The sequence below is a fragment of the Rhipicephalus microplus genome, chromosome 3, assembly GCF_043290135.1.
Source record: "Rhipicephalus microplus isolate Deutch F79 chromosome 3, USDA_Rmic, whole genome shotgun sequence".
Taxonomy (NCBI): domain Eukaryota; kingdom Metazoa; phylum Arthropoda; class Arachnida; order Ixodida; family Ixodidae; genus Rhipicephalus; species Rhipicephalus microplus.
Window position 1 is genome coordinate 200888631 of NC_134702.1, and position 13162 is coordinate 200901792.

At 43.7% G+C, this 13162-nt stretch overlaps 1 pseudogene; it reads right to left on the reverse strand.

The window, feature by feature from the left end:
• On the reverse strand, positions 1-11688 carry LOC142804096 (uncharacterized; annotated as a pseudogene).
• Positions 11689-13162: the final 1474 nt, after the last annotated feature.

Below are 13162 nucleotides of genomic sequence, written 5' to 3' on the forward strand. Positions count from 1 at the left end.
GGTGACTACATTTCCGATGGAGGTGGAAATGGTGTAGGCCAGTGTGCCCAGATTTGGGAGCCCGTTAGAGAACCCCAGGTGGTCGAAATTTCCGGAGCCCTCCACTACGGCGTCTCTCACAATCATATGGTGGTTTTGGGACGTTAAACCCCACATATCATCAGTCGCCCACTGCGGTGTGCTTCACAATCATATCATCGTTTTGCCACATAAAACCGTAGAAATGATGTTTGAAACCAAGTTGGCTCTGTGCCTAGAACTGTCGTGAGCCCAGTTGGTGGGAGGCAGCTGCCATTCAGTGCAGCCTTGCACCAGGCACATTTTTCTCTATGCTGTGGCTCAAAGAATGGGGCCTCTTCTTTGCTCTCTTGGCAGCTGGCTCAACTGCTGGGCGCCCTGTAGGGACCCTCTTGGACCCCCTTGTAAGCCCTGGCCTACGCCTAGCAGTGCTGGTCGGTTGCACCCTTATGTGACGGGCCCGGCGATGTCTTGCTGCAGCGGTAGCCTTGAATGCCAGCATCAGTCCTGTCCCATCGCTGCTGTTCTGAACACGAGCAGGCTCCTCTGCAAGGGCCCTTCACAATATCAAGGTAAGCTGGATTGTGTGCATTCATAGAATGCACACGCCGCAACTGGACCTCCAGGAACTCGTATGCATGTTCTTGGGCCTGCACCAAAAGTGATGAAAGAAATATACTTCAAGTGTACAGCACACCAACAAGAACTGCACATTTATTTTGATCCTCTCTAACTGCAGACAACTGCTCGAGAATAAAGTTCAAGCTCAGGAGTCAGTTTAAGTTAAGGTTTTCCTGTCACCTGTTTTGACTATTCTGTTAGTGGAAGTGCTGCTAATACCAACAATTGGTGACCTGTAGCCCAAACATGGAACAATACGACACCAATAGTGTTGAAATCTTGAAATTGCCCTCAGAATGATGACATCCACCAATATGAAATTGTAAATTTGTGAGTGCGGTAGAGCACAATAATATGCTTACAGGAATAAAAGAAGCCTTGACTACTGTTCAGTAGCATTCCCTATGTTTAATTGAAAAGTACTTCAGGGCCCTTTCAAGGGGCTTGTCCTACCTGGGCAAGTTGGGCTGCATCAGGCACCGACGGTACAGGTGCGAGGTGTGTGGCCTCTTGCGTGCTGGTGCCTTGCAATGCTTGGAGTTCGTCTGGCTCCTCCTGCTGGGCACTGGTACCTGCCGTGGTTCTGGAACTACGGCTGGGCTTCTCCTCTTGGAAGGGTTCGAAAAATATCCTGGGGGGACACTTCTCGCCCAGGGCCAGCTGTCCCAGTTGGTACCGGTCGTCAGTACTCAGTGCCGGAGCATTCGGAAACAGTCCTCCGTACTTTTTCTGCACCAAAGCCTGGTGCTTACAAAATGCACCTTGTTTACCAAAGAGACATGTACATAGTCCTATGTCAGCATAGACCTCATAACTGGAGCTGAGGTGGGTCGCACTAGGCACAATGTACTGTCCCTGGCCTACCACTTGGATGGCCTCGGCTGCATCTTTCGGCATTCTCGACAGCAGCCGCTTGTACAGTAGTTGATGGGCTGCAACACGGCTGTAGGCGTGGCGGAGGATACGGCTTTCAAAGTATTTCTCCCACACCAGAGCCACAGAGTCTACGAGTGCGACTGCATTAAATGCTTCGACTCTGTTCAGGATAATGTCTTTGAGCACGCGTATGGTTGCCTCCGCAAAATTGTTGGTGTTGTGGCCCCTTGTCAACACGTCCAAACGGTAGAGCTGCACCCACTCTTCTTGTCGGCGCAGGAATGTCAGAACTCTAGACACGAAGGCATCGTGTTGTAGGGCCTTCACTTCGGCAGTGGCAGCTTCAAGTTTTTCTGCTGTGTCTGCATACATGACCTGCAGATAGCAGGAAATTTTTCAATGAGGTGCTCGTATTTGGATATTTTCGCTTTTTTTAAACTGCACCATAATACAGATTCATGCTTCACTGTCTGCATTGAAGTCACTTTGTGGTCTGCACATGCTTGCCCCAGTTCAAAAGGCCAGTAAACAATCCCCAAGGACCAAAAATCAAAAATATCTGCACCTTTGCTCCGTGAACATGCTGCCTCCTCAAGGATTTCGCAAATACTTTATTAAGGAATTCACAGGGGTTAGAACATTGGTTTCAGCTAGTTTCAAATTTTCGTGCGGTCTCGCCACCCTTCTCTTTCAAAGGGAGGAAAAAGCGTAGCCTGCCGTCGTGACTGGCTTAACCCAATCGATGAGCTGCGTGCTTCGTCAAGTCGCCCATCGGCGAACTTGTGTCACTGCTCATGAAAGAAGGATTGGTCAGGTGTATGAGAGGAGCGCGGGAATTGTTTTTCTAAATGGAGGCTGTGCACGGTGCGCAGCGCTGTAATCTGGAAATTGATTGCCGCGGTCTGCTCTACGAATTGCCAAGCAGTGGTCCATAAAAGTTGATGCTGCTGACATTTTCTGTACGCTTGTGCGAATAGGGAATTTTAGGTTCGAAGTGAATTCCAAGCGAATAGTGATTTTGGTCGAATAATATCTAATTGAATTGTAATAGTATATATATTGCATATTATAAACAAAAAGGAGCATATTTGTCATGGCCAAACAAACTTGCACAGATCTTTAAAAATTGAAACAGGGCCTATGCAAAGGCCATTTTTTTTTTTCATCAAAGGAAGTGGCAACAACTTCGAATTGTAGCAGCATTCGACTTTTGGTGCGGTCCAAGTAATAGCCAGTAAAATATGCTGCGTTTCAATTTTTTTTTTTTACTTAGAGCATATAAATCTGTGTAACGAGCTTTTAAACTGAAAACAACAAAAAAAGCAGAATCAATGTCATTGTAATTCTTTATTAAAACCTTGGAGTGGGGCTTTGCTGCAGTGCGAATTTCTCTTGATTACGTGTTTTCACGGCTTAGCACCAATTCACTGCAGTGAAACCACTTTTACATCTGGTCTAATATGCTTGGATAACTGCTTTCATGGTTTAGCATCCCTCCACTGCCGTGAAACCACCTTTACAGAGTGTTACGTGTGGACTAATATACACCTATTTTGTTCGTTTTTAATAATTCAAAAATTTCAGCAATTTAACTTTGATTCAAATCAAATTTGAGTACTGCATTATTCATTTGAATATTCAAAGCATTTGAATATTTGTACAAGCCTCATTTTATGGCATTCGAAATCATTTGAACCCACCAGACGTTTACTGGTGTACTTTTTAAATGTGATTAAAATGGACACAAATACTGTCTGCGTTTTCATCTGCAGATTAGGGAATCTTGTGCGGCATACACTCCAAATTATATCGCGAGGAAGTGAAGGTAATTCATGCACTAGCCTTGCAGGACAGCTGTGCTTTTTATGCACCTATGCTGCTATGCCAGCGCCATCATCTTGGAAACATGAAACGAATGCTAAAATAGCAGACCATTGTGAATTTGTTCACTAAGTGCAGATGCAACGAATGTACCTCGTATCTTAGAGCTAGAGTTACAACTAGATTGCAAAAAAACTTGCCAGTTGGAAGGCAGACATGAATCGTCTCCTCTGGTCTTTGTCGACAGAGTTGTGAGATGTCGTCAGCCAGCGCCACTCCGCTTGTGCCACATGAAAATGGCACAAAAGCTGCCTTGCTGACGGCCATGTCTGCTGTAGGGCGGCCTTCTCAGCACTCGAATTGTCACTCATGAATACCTGTGGGGCCTGGCAGACAATGCAATAAAGTTGAAAGCTGTTCATAGTTATAAAAGCATAGAAAAGTCGTGGCTGTTGTGAGAACAATTTTCGTGGGTGAATAAAAAAATATAAATAGCCTTGGCTAATAATTTTCTATTGAATTTGAGTTCGCTATTTGCTTTTCAATAAACTATAGAGAGCAGTAACATTTATGGTAAGTTTCAAGGTTAAAGACAAGTGTAAGTTTGCATCTGTTACCAGTATATTAAAAAGAAGAGAGAGTTCGGGCAATAGGTCCACGAACTCACTCATTGGCCAACTCACACGGACTCACTCAGACTCACATTATGAGTCTGAGTCTGGATAAGCACTATTTTTGTGAGTCGAAGTCTGAGAGAGTTTGTTTGAAAAAAATTTTAGTGAGTGTGAGTCCGAGCGGGTTCGGCTAAGCAAAATTTTGGAGAGTCTGAGTCCGAGTCTGTCTAAAGCGCAAAATATATTTCTTGAGTGAGTTCCACTTTCTTTTGCCGACTTGAGGTTCCACCTAGACATTTTCAGCATTACTCAGCCTTACCTAGATTCACATTTATACTCACATCTATTCATAGGTATTCCAAAGCAGTGTTTTTCATACACCGTTTCAATATTTATTAATTAGACATTTGAATTATACAAGGGGGCACCTTGGCAGTCCCAAACTAAGTCTTCCAGGGAATTTCTCGACTATTATATTTTAACATCTCCTCCAAGAAAAATGACTTTACTGGTTTGGAAGCACTCGGAACTCGTTTTCGAAGATGCTGTGTGAAGCGGCACCAAGAAGAGCACCGATTACATCAGATATTGGTGTTAAAGAGCATTGACACCACAATCAAAGAAGCTAATTCCATTCTGATGAACTCATGAGTTGACTCAGTAGTACTCACTCACACTCAGGTCCGCCCCGCCACGGTGGTCTAGTGGCTAAGGTACTCGGCTGCTGACCCGCAGGTCGCGGGATCAAATCCCGGCTGTGGCGGCTGCATTTCCGATGGAGGCGGAAATGTTGTAGGCCCGTGTACTCAGATTTGGGTGCACGTTAAAGAACCCCAGGTGGTCTAAATTTCCGGAGCCCTCCACTACGGCGTCTCTCATAATCATATAGTGGTTTTGGGACGTTAAACCCCACATATCAATCATCAATCAATCAATCAAACTTCTTAGCAAAAAACACATCGTGTTAGTGGAGGCAAGTACGGTGCCTACACCAAAGTATTGCGTCGTTTGCTCAGCTGCACGCGCCGCTGCACCAAGCCGGCACTGTCAGTGTGGGAGGGGTGGGAAAATCGTGAACCAGCGCTGTACCTCTTCTGCACCTTTAGAAATGAATGGCAGGGTTCAGAGGTTGTCAATGCTGCACCGCTGAAACGAATGGCAAGACGCAGAACATCGTGAACTGGTTCACGTGGTGCAGGCAAATTGAACAGACTGATATATTTCATGAATGAGCCTGAGAGAGTTCCACAAGCTATGCTGACCTATGGTGTGGGCACATGTTTTAGCTTGAGAAACGCTTATCTAGCCTGAGTGAAATGCACAGAACAGGCACACTTCACCCACAATGATGGTGTCACATGGGAAAGATTAGAATTCATAGCCAAATGTGTGATGATGATGAGAGCATGTAGGTGATTTCTATAAATGCCCACAAGAACCACAAAGGCCCTCTCCTGTGGCTTAGTCTGTGCAGTATTGTTGACTTTTGTTTTTGTCACAAATAATTTCTGTCCTGGTACAACTTTTTATTTTTTTGGTCCAGCTTAATGGAGCTATTTGCTATTGTGTCATTACTTACACTATGCGAATTCAGAAATGTCTTCAGAAGTAGTTACAGAAGTTCCATAGGAAACTACAGGTTTTCCCGCTCACTTTGATCCAAGTGGCAGCTTAGATAATCTGCACGCCATTGAAATAATCTGAGCGCCAACCTCTTTAATCCATGTGCCAAACATTTAATCCAAGCCCCAACATATTTAATCCAAGTGCCAACTCAATCAGGCCGCGTGCCAGTGATTTTAATCCAAGTGCCACCATGTTTAATCCAATCGCCACTGGCTTGAATTCAGGTGCCAGTCAGTTCTATCCATGCACAAAAAGCACAATACGGGGCGTAAAAATGGCAATGCATTTGAAATGCAGTTTCTACAATATAAAATACTATAGTCGGAAAGTAGAATAAATCATTATTATTAGTATTCGCCGCTAGTATTCAAGGAAACAAAAATTCCGTGGTTCGCTTGAGCCATGTTTGCAGTGCTTATACTGTGCTATGTAGAAGTTTGTAGATGAGTGCTTGGCCCGGGTGGAGTCATTTTAATAGCAATGAAAGAAAAAAGCAAGGATATTTTGTGTTCGTCAACAAAGCTCATAATTAGATTTGTATAGCATTACATGTCTGGGCCAGGTCATGTAATGCGGCAGACATAATATTGTTATTGGAGTGCCGGGATGCATAACAAGATATGAAGAACTTGACTGTGGGCAGTGATGAGTCAGAAACAGGTACACGCTCAATAAATTAGGGCAGAGCAAATTAGAAATCATTTAAGAGGCTTTCGTCCTGCAGGGCACATAAGACGCAAACTCGTGACCCTGATGTGGAAAACGGAAGTCATATTTTATATTCATATTAGTTATCTTTTATTCAAACAAAATTATGTGTATTCGATGAACGCGTGTTTCAAGCAAACACGCTTCAGGAATACTAGCGTTGTCTTTTTATATGAAAACAGGAGTTTCCCTTTTTATGCTTTTATAAAAAACCTAATTCCAAATGAATCGAAACAAATGCAACTTGAGTTTTAAATGGTTGTTTCTGATTTCAAGAACGAATGAATATCAAGTCAAATCAAACTTTATTTATTTACCATACAAAAACTGGAGGGTCGCCAAGGCTAAAAGCCGCGAGAAGGGCTTGAAAAAGGGCCCTGGTGACCATCTGTCTATCACCGTTATCACCGGGCTGAGCAGACGACTGCGAATCCCTCAGCGAATAAGTAGCCGAAAGCAGTCTGCTTAGCAGACGACACGAATCTATGCATATGGGATGGTGTACATGGTTAGCCAGAATAATGCAGTAGCGACGAACCATACACTGACTCTATGAGCAAATACTCTTAGTACCCATAAATGCAATCAACACACACTGTTCTTTTTTTATTTTGAAGCTATGACACCAAAATGTTAGGAGGAAATAGCAATGCGCACTTCATTTCATAAGCGCAAGCATGCATAGGTGAAGAAAAAGTTCTTCCTGTGACTTCATGTTTACGTTATTTTCACATTTATACTGTATAAAGCGGCAAACTAGTGTTTCTAGTGCGTGGATTAAAATGACTGGCACTTTAATTAGTCATTGGCAATTGGATTAAACTCACTGACATGCGGCCTCATTGAGTTGGCGCTTGGATTAAATGTTTGGCACATGGATTAAATAGCTCGGCGCTCAGATTATTTCAATGGCAAGCAGATTATTTAAGCTGGCACTTGGATTACAGTGGGCGGGAAAACCTGTAGTTCAGATTATGAATTATAGTCAAGCCACGCATTGAGCACTGGCCTCTACATTTTCTTCACTAGTTGCTCTTGTAAGTTTGTGTTAACAATGCTATTGTAGAGAATTGGGATGGCATTAATATATAACAATTCACTGTGCACAAAATTTACAATTTTGTGCCTACTTCCTTACTTACTGGTTGGCCTCCAAAGCAGAGAGGATGGGCTTCCTTGAGGAGCTTGAAAGCAGCCAGGTAGCCATCAGTGCTCTGCTCCTTGTGAATTAGTACTGCGAGTGGGACAGCACCAGCCTTGGTCGCAGTCAGCACCACTGTTACTGTGCATTTGGTGGTGTCGCATGAGGCAGTCGAATCAACAAAGACGATCTCCCTCGCCAGCTCGAGGTTATGAGCTCGTCGCATGATGGGGGTAACCACGACCACTGCCCAGCAGGCACTGCTGCCACCACGAGTCACACTTATGTGAGTGCCTGGAAAGTTATGTGGAATGGCAGGTGGTCTTTTAAGAACAATCTTCAGGCTCATGACTTTTAATGGCCATTTTGCTCTCTGTACAGTGCAAAGTGTTCCTGCAAAGTAAGTTTTTGTTCTAGCTTCACCTTGCCTTTTAAAAACGTCTTGCAGGCTTTTTTCAAGCGATCATAACATTACCTCATTGTCGGAGTTTGTTGCCTCACAAATCAATTGCAGCAAAAATATTTTGACTCCTTGAAGTACGAGTGGAGTTCAGGTTTACTGCAATCTTTTTGTACTTCATTTATTGATTCTCCACGAGCACACTGTCAGCTACACAGCGATTAATGACAAAGGGAAAGAGGCTACATCAGCGAGCATTGTTACAAATTAGTATCAGATAGAGCAGGGAAGATGAGCAAAATCAAGAGAGCATGGACCCGTGCAGGTGCCCGCATTCCCTTATGAATGCGGAGCATTTCTTTGCGTACTGCATGCACTATCTATCTAATCTATCTATCTATCTATCTATCTAATCTATCTATCTAAGCCCTGCCGCGGTGGTCTAGTGGCTAAGGTACTCGGCTGCTGTCCCACAGGGTGCGGGATCGAATCCTGGTTGCGGTGGTGGCATCTATCTATCTGCCTGTCTATCTCTATCTATCTATCTAGCCGCTTACGTCTGGGTGCTCACGTGATAATCTCCTTAACTTGGTGGGAACCTAAATTAATATGAGAGGGTTTGATGATTATGACACGCTGGTCAAAACACAAATAACATTATATGTATTGGTAAACACTTCTTGTTAAACAGTTAAACAGTGGCACATACCTTGCCACAGCTGTTTGACACTTGGTATCTACCCAAAAACGACGAGAACACACATGGGCCATTGTAACGCATGAACGTGAAAGGGACTCTGAAACACCTTTTTAAGTAACCATGGAATGGATTCACTAAAAGAGCATATTGCCTCACGAATTAAACGCTGCAAAAATTTTAAGAATACGTCCGGTATGAGGGGACTCGCAAAGATTTGTCATGCTGCAATCGCATTCGCTCTGATCTCATCCCGGCGAAAGCTCTGGGAGCTAAGCCGGGGGGGGGGGTATGGCATGGGCAAAAAAAAAAAAATGTCACACGTGCCTTTTGTCATTGAAAACTTTTTTTGTTTTTTTTTTTTTCGCTTTGAATACATGGTCTTTTCTGTGTGATCGCGAGCGCGCGTGGGGACAAGTTGCGGCATCTCGCGGCGATCCCTGTAAGGACCGAACGCGCCATGTTAAAATCAGCGAATGGCTCATAGATGGCCTTTGAATAATTTTTCAGCTTCCTCCGTCATTTGTTGAAACGAGAGAAAGCAATTTTTAGCTGACTTTGGTCATTTATTGCAAATTCCAAGCCGCGTACTGCACTATAATATTTGGCCCGTGTGTTCTCGGGAGCCTCTTCTACCAAATGGCAACATTTTCTGACCATGCTCAAAAAGTGTTGCAGGGCCTCTTTAAGACAAAGCTGACAGCAGCAGCGTTTACTCGACAAACACAAAGAAAAATGTCAGGGTGCGAGCAGGGCCCTGCCGCGGTGGTCTAATGGCTAAGGTACTCGGCTGCTGACTTGCACGTTGCGGAATCGAATTCTGGCTGCGGCGGCTGCATTTTCGATGCAGGCAAAAATGTTGTAGGCTAGTGTGCTCAGATTAGGGTGTACGTTAAAGAACCCCAGGTGGTTGGAATTTGCGAAGCCCTCCACTACAGCGTCTCTCATAATCATATGGTGGTTTTGGGACGTCAAACTCCATATATTAATCTATCAGGGTGCCAGCAGGAGTCGAACCCAAGCATAATGCGAGGAAATCAAGAATTCTACCACAGAGCCATGCTAGATCTCGGAACTATTTTTCAAATAGACCGTAACGTTCGTAAAACGTCAAATGTGGTTGCAGTGCTGGCTATGCAATCTCATAAAGATTACATATTTACTCCTATGCTACAACCTTCATGTTGTGTAAATGTGCATTGTAGTTAGGTGCCATGCGCAGAAGTGGATTTATGTACCAGTGTCCAGGGCTACCATCCTTGCAAGCACAAACCCTTCATATCAGCTTATCACTTCTGGTGTTGCTAATACTCATGTTACTAATAGCACCGTTGTGCAAGTGCAAACAACTGGTTATAGAAACATCTGCAACTGTTCAATATGCATCTGTTCCTGCAACATTTGTACATATATTTAGCATCATTTCATAACATGTCGCTGAATAAAAAAAGTTACAACACGGCCACCTTCCCTCCGCATGCTTCACATAATGTGAAGTCCCAAAGTATATGGGATCTGCTGAATTTTTTTTTAGTTTCGCATCTGTCAAATAAGGTGTTCTCTGTTTCGGCTCTACTTCTCAGTCTTCAATGGTATGGCGCCAGGACCAGGATAAGATAGGTTTAAGATACCTGACCATCTTCCTGAACAGTGAGAGCAATCGGTGCCACCAAGCTAGGCGGAATGTGCCGCCATGCGAACGAACAGAAAGGAAGCGGAGCAAGCTGTTCAAAGAAACATAACAAGCCGTTCATCCAGTGATCAATATATGTCATAATTCAGTGTTCAAGCGGCTGTGTGTCTGTGGTACAGACTGGGAGGTGCATCAGTTATAGGCCTCGCAAACGTGTCAATTCATGTAAAGATTGGTGTTTGTAGTAATTTAGCCACACATTGTGCTAGGCATGGCTGCAGCATGCCTTCACCTGTCGGATGTTACAGTCCTAAAATGCTGTTGTCAAAGGCTCGCACTGGAGATATTTGAGGCTTTTGCCATCCACCAAAGGGGCCATAGATGTGTGAGCACTCCGCTACTTAATCTGTTTGAAAAAAAAAAATCAATTTGATGTGACGCACATGACTGAAGATTTGTAATCTAACCATTTTTTTTTTCTATCCGTGTATCCTTGATCTTGTCAATTAAAATTTTAGTTGACAGTCAGCACCCATTTTTGTATCGCCTTCCTTTGTCCCATTCTTGCGCTTTACGCTTCTTTTCTTTTTTTGTTTTCTCCCAAGTTTAAATGGCCTCTCTAGATTGACCTGTGTGGCTGACACTCTGTACAGCTCTGGTTGCTGCTGCTGTCATGCTTTCCGAAATTTCAACACTTCCTTTAATGACATTTACAACTAATCCTTTCAAATAACAGCCAAGAAGGACAAAATGCCTTTGACAAAGATAAATACTTACATTGAAACATAGGCCGGCCTGTTTGAGGCATCTCATTTCTTTTTTTCATGTTTTATATTTCACAATTTGTTTCTATGGGCTGACTCGCGAGCTTCATTAATGCTGGTTCCCTGTGAATTGATGCTCATGCAATGTGTCAGTTGGTCTAGATTGCCAACTTATGCCTTGAACCAAAAACCTTTTAAAAATAAGTCAGTGTCACTCTCAAAGAAAATAAATAACGTTTTTGTTATTTCTTTTATCTGGTCATGTATATGTTCTTCTTCCCCCCTTTCTTTTTCATCATTTCGGTTTCCCTATCAATCTGATCTGGTTTCGCCACTTGAAACTCCGACCGCCTGTGCACCTCTTGGGCTTTAAGTTTGCCATACTCAAGGTTACTCCAAGAATTTGATGTTTCTGATTTCACAGGAACATAAATTCATCAAAAAGTTGTGGGTTTCAAAGTAAATACATCATTTCTTACTTCCCAAGAAAATAATGGTAAATGTATGCTCTGACTGGCAGGTGCAGTGTACAACCAAGCCACTGGCATGAATCACAAGTAGATGAGGCTTTGTGCTGAATGTGTCTGTAATTTGTCATAGCTACAACTTCACCATTCACACATCGAAAATGAGTGCTTATGCTTATGAATACTGTTTTACGTAGAGGACAGATTCTACCACAAGTTTAGACATACCTTGAGCTGCATACAAAGAAGCCTTTTCCTCCAGTTTCAGCACTGGGTCGATGTAGGTACCACCAAAACAGACCTCCCTCAAAACGCTGTGCCAGTGGTAGACCGTTCTTTGAGGCGGATTTAAAGCCGCATTGGCCAGCTTCGCAGGGCCATCATCTTCCATAGAGAGCTTGCTCTCATGCAGTCTCCTTGCTTCACTAGGGGTCATGCCTTCGCTGAAGTAACGGAGGAATGTTTGCCTTGTTGACCTAGTGCCGCGAAGTAGCCGCAGAGCATCCGCTGAGTCGGTGCTGTGGCTGTGCCTGTCGTCGATTCGTATCACTGCAGAAAGAGGCACCTCTCTCTGCAGATACTTGTCCCTGCGTTTGGTGTCAAACGTAGCCAGCTTTATTTTTACGTCAACTTTTGCCATGCACTTGGCATTGCGTGGGCCACTCTTCTTGTTCTTTGTGTGATGCCGGCAGCGCCAAATTTTGTGAAAAGCCATCCTGCATGACACACATGGGTGCAAATGGGGATAAGCTCTTTCATAATGCACTGCTTTGTAAAATATAATTATCTAAGTAAGAATAACTAGGAGTACAAAACTCTTTTCACAGTTGCACTGCTGAAATAGCTATGCTTTTATCACATTTGCAGCTGGCTGCTCGTATGTTGTATTCTGTGCAATGGCATGGCACCGTACGATTGTATGAGCACCATATGAGTGGTTGTCACACATCTCACTGGGGCACCCCAGAGGTGCTTCAGCTGCCATGCCATCATGAAGATGATGGTAGTGTTGAACAATCGTTTGGCTCGGTGCACGCCAGGAAAGGACTCTGTCTGTACAGACTGTTGACTGAACGCAACAAAGAATTATTCAATACTCACAATAACCTTTAACTTCAGCAATTATGACAGATTTTGGACTCCACAACTTGGTGAATATTTTTTGCCCGACTTGACAATGTGTTAAATAAGTTGTAGTTAGTATTGTTTGCGACGGTCCCCTCTTCCCCTCCCGAGCCAGAAAAAAAAAAAAAGAGGCATCTAGAATTTGTGGCAGAATTGCATAGAGACGGGCAGTATATGAACGTGACATTAACATCAAGTTGGGTATTTATACCAAGAGCCTGCTACAACACATGGCAAGTTCAGCTACCACCCTTTTCAGCATCGCTGGTTAGGCCAATACTTGTAGCTTTTGCAGAGCCTGCTAGGTGAAATGACACATAATGTTGCAATCTATATGCACCAAGCAAAGTTTTATGGTAGGGCACATGCTTCGGTGCTGAAGTTGCCACATTCAAGATACTGCAGTGTGCGCATGTCATTGCAGTAGTGCAAGACCGGTTGCAGCAGGCAAAGTTTCCGAACAGATGGTAGTTATACATGAATATTGTGAGCTCAACCAAGAGCTAGGTGGCTTTCGTCAACTGCCTCTTCATTATCATTAGCTCAAGCAAATAATCTCTGTTGAGTATTCAGTTATTGAGTTAAGATGGCTTTTTGGGCAAGTTGGTATATAGTCTTGGTGGGAACCCCAGCAGCATCAACAGAATGCAG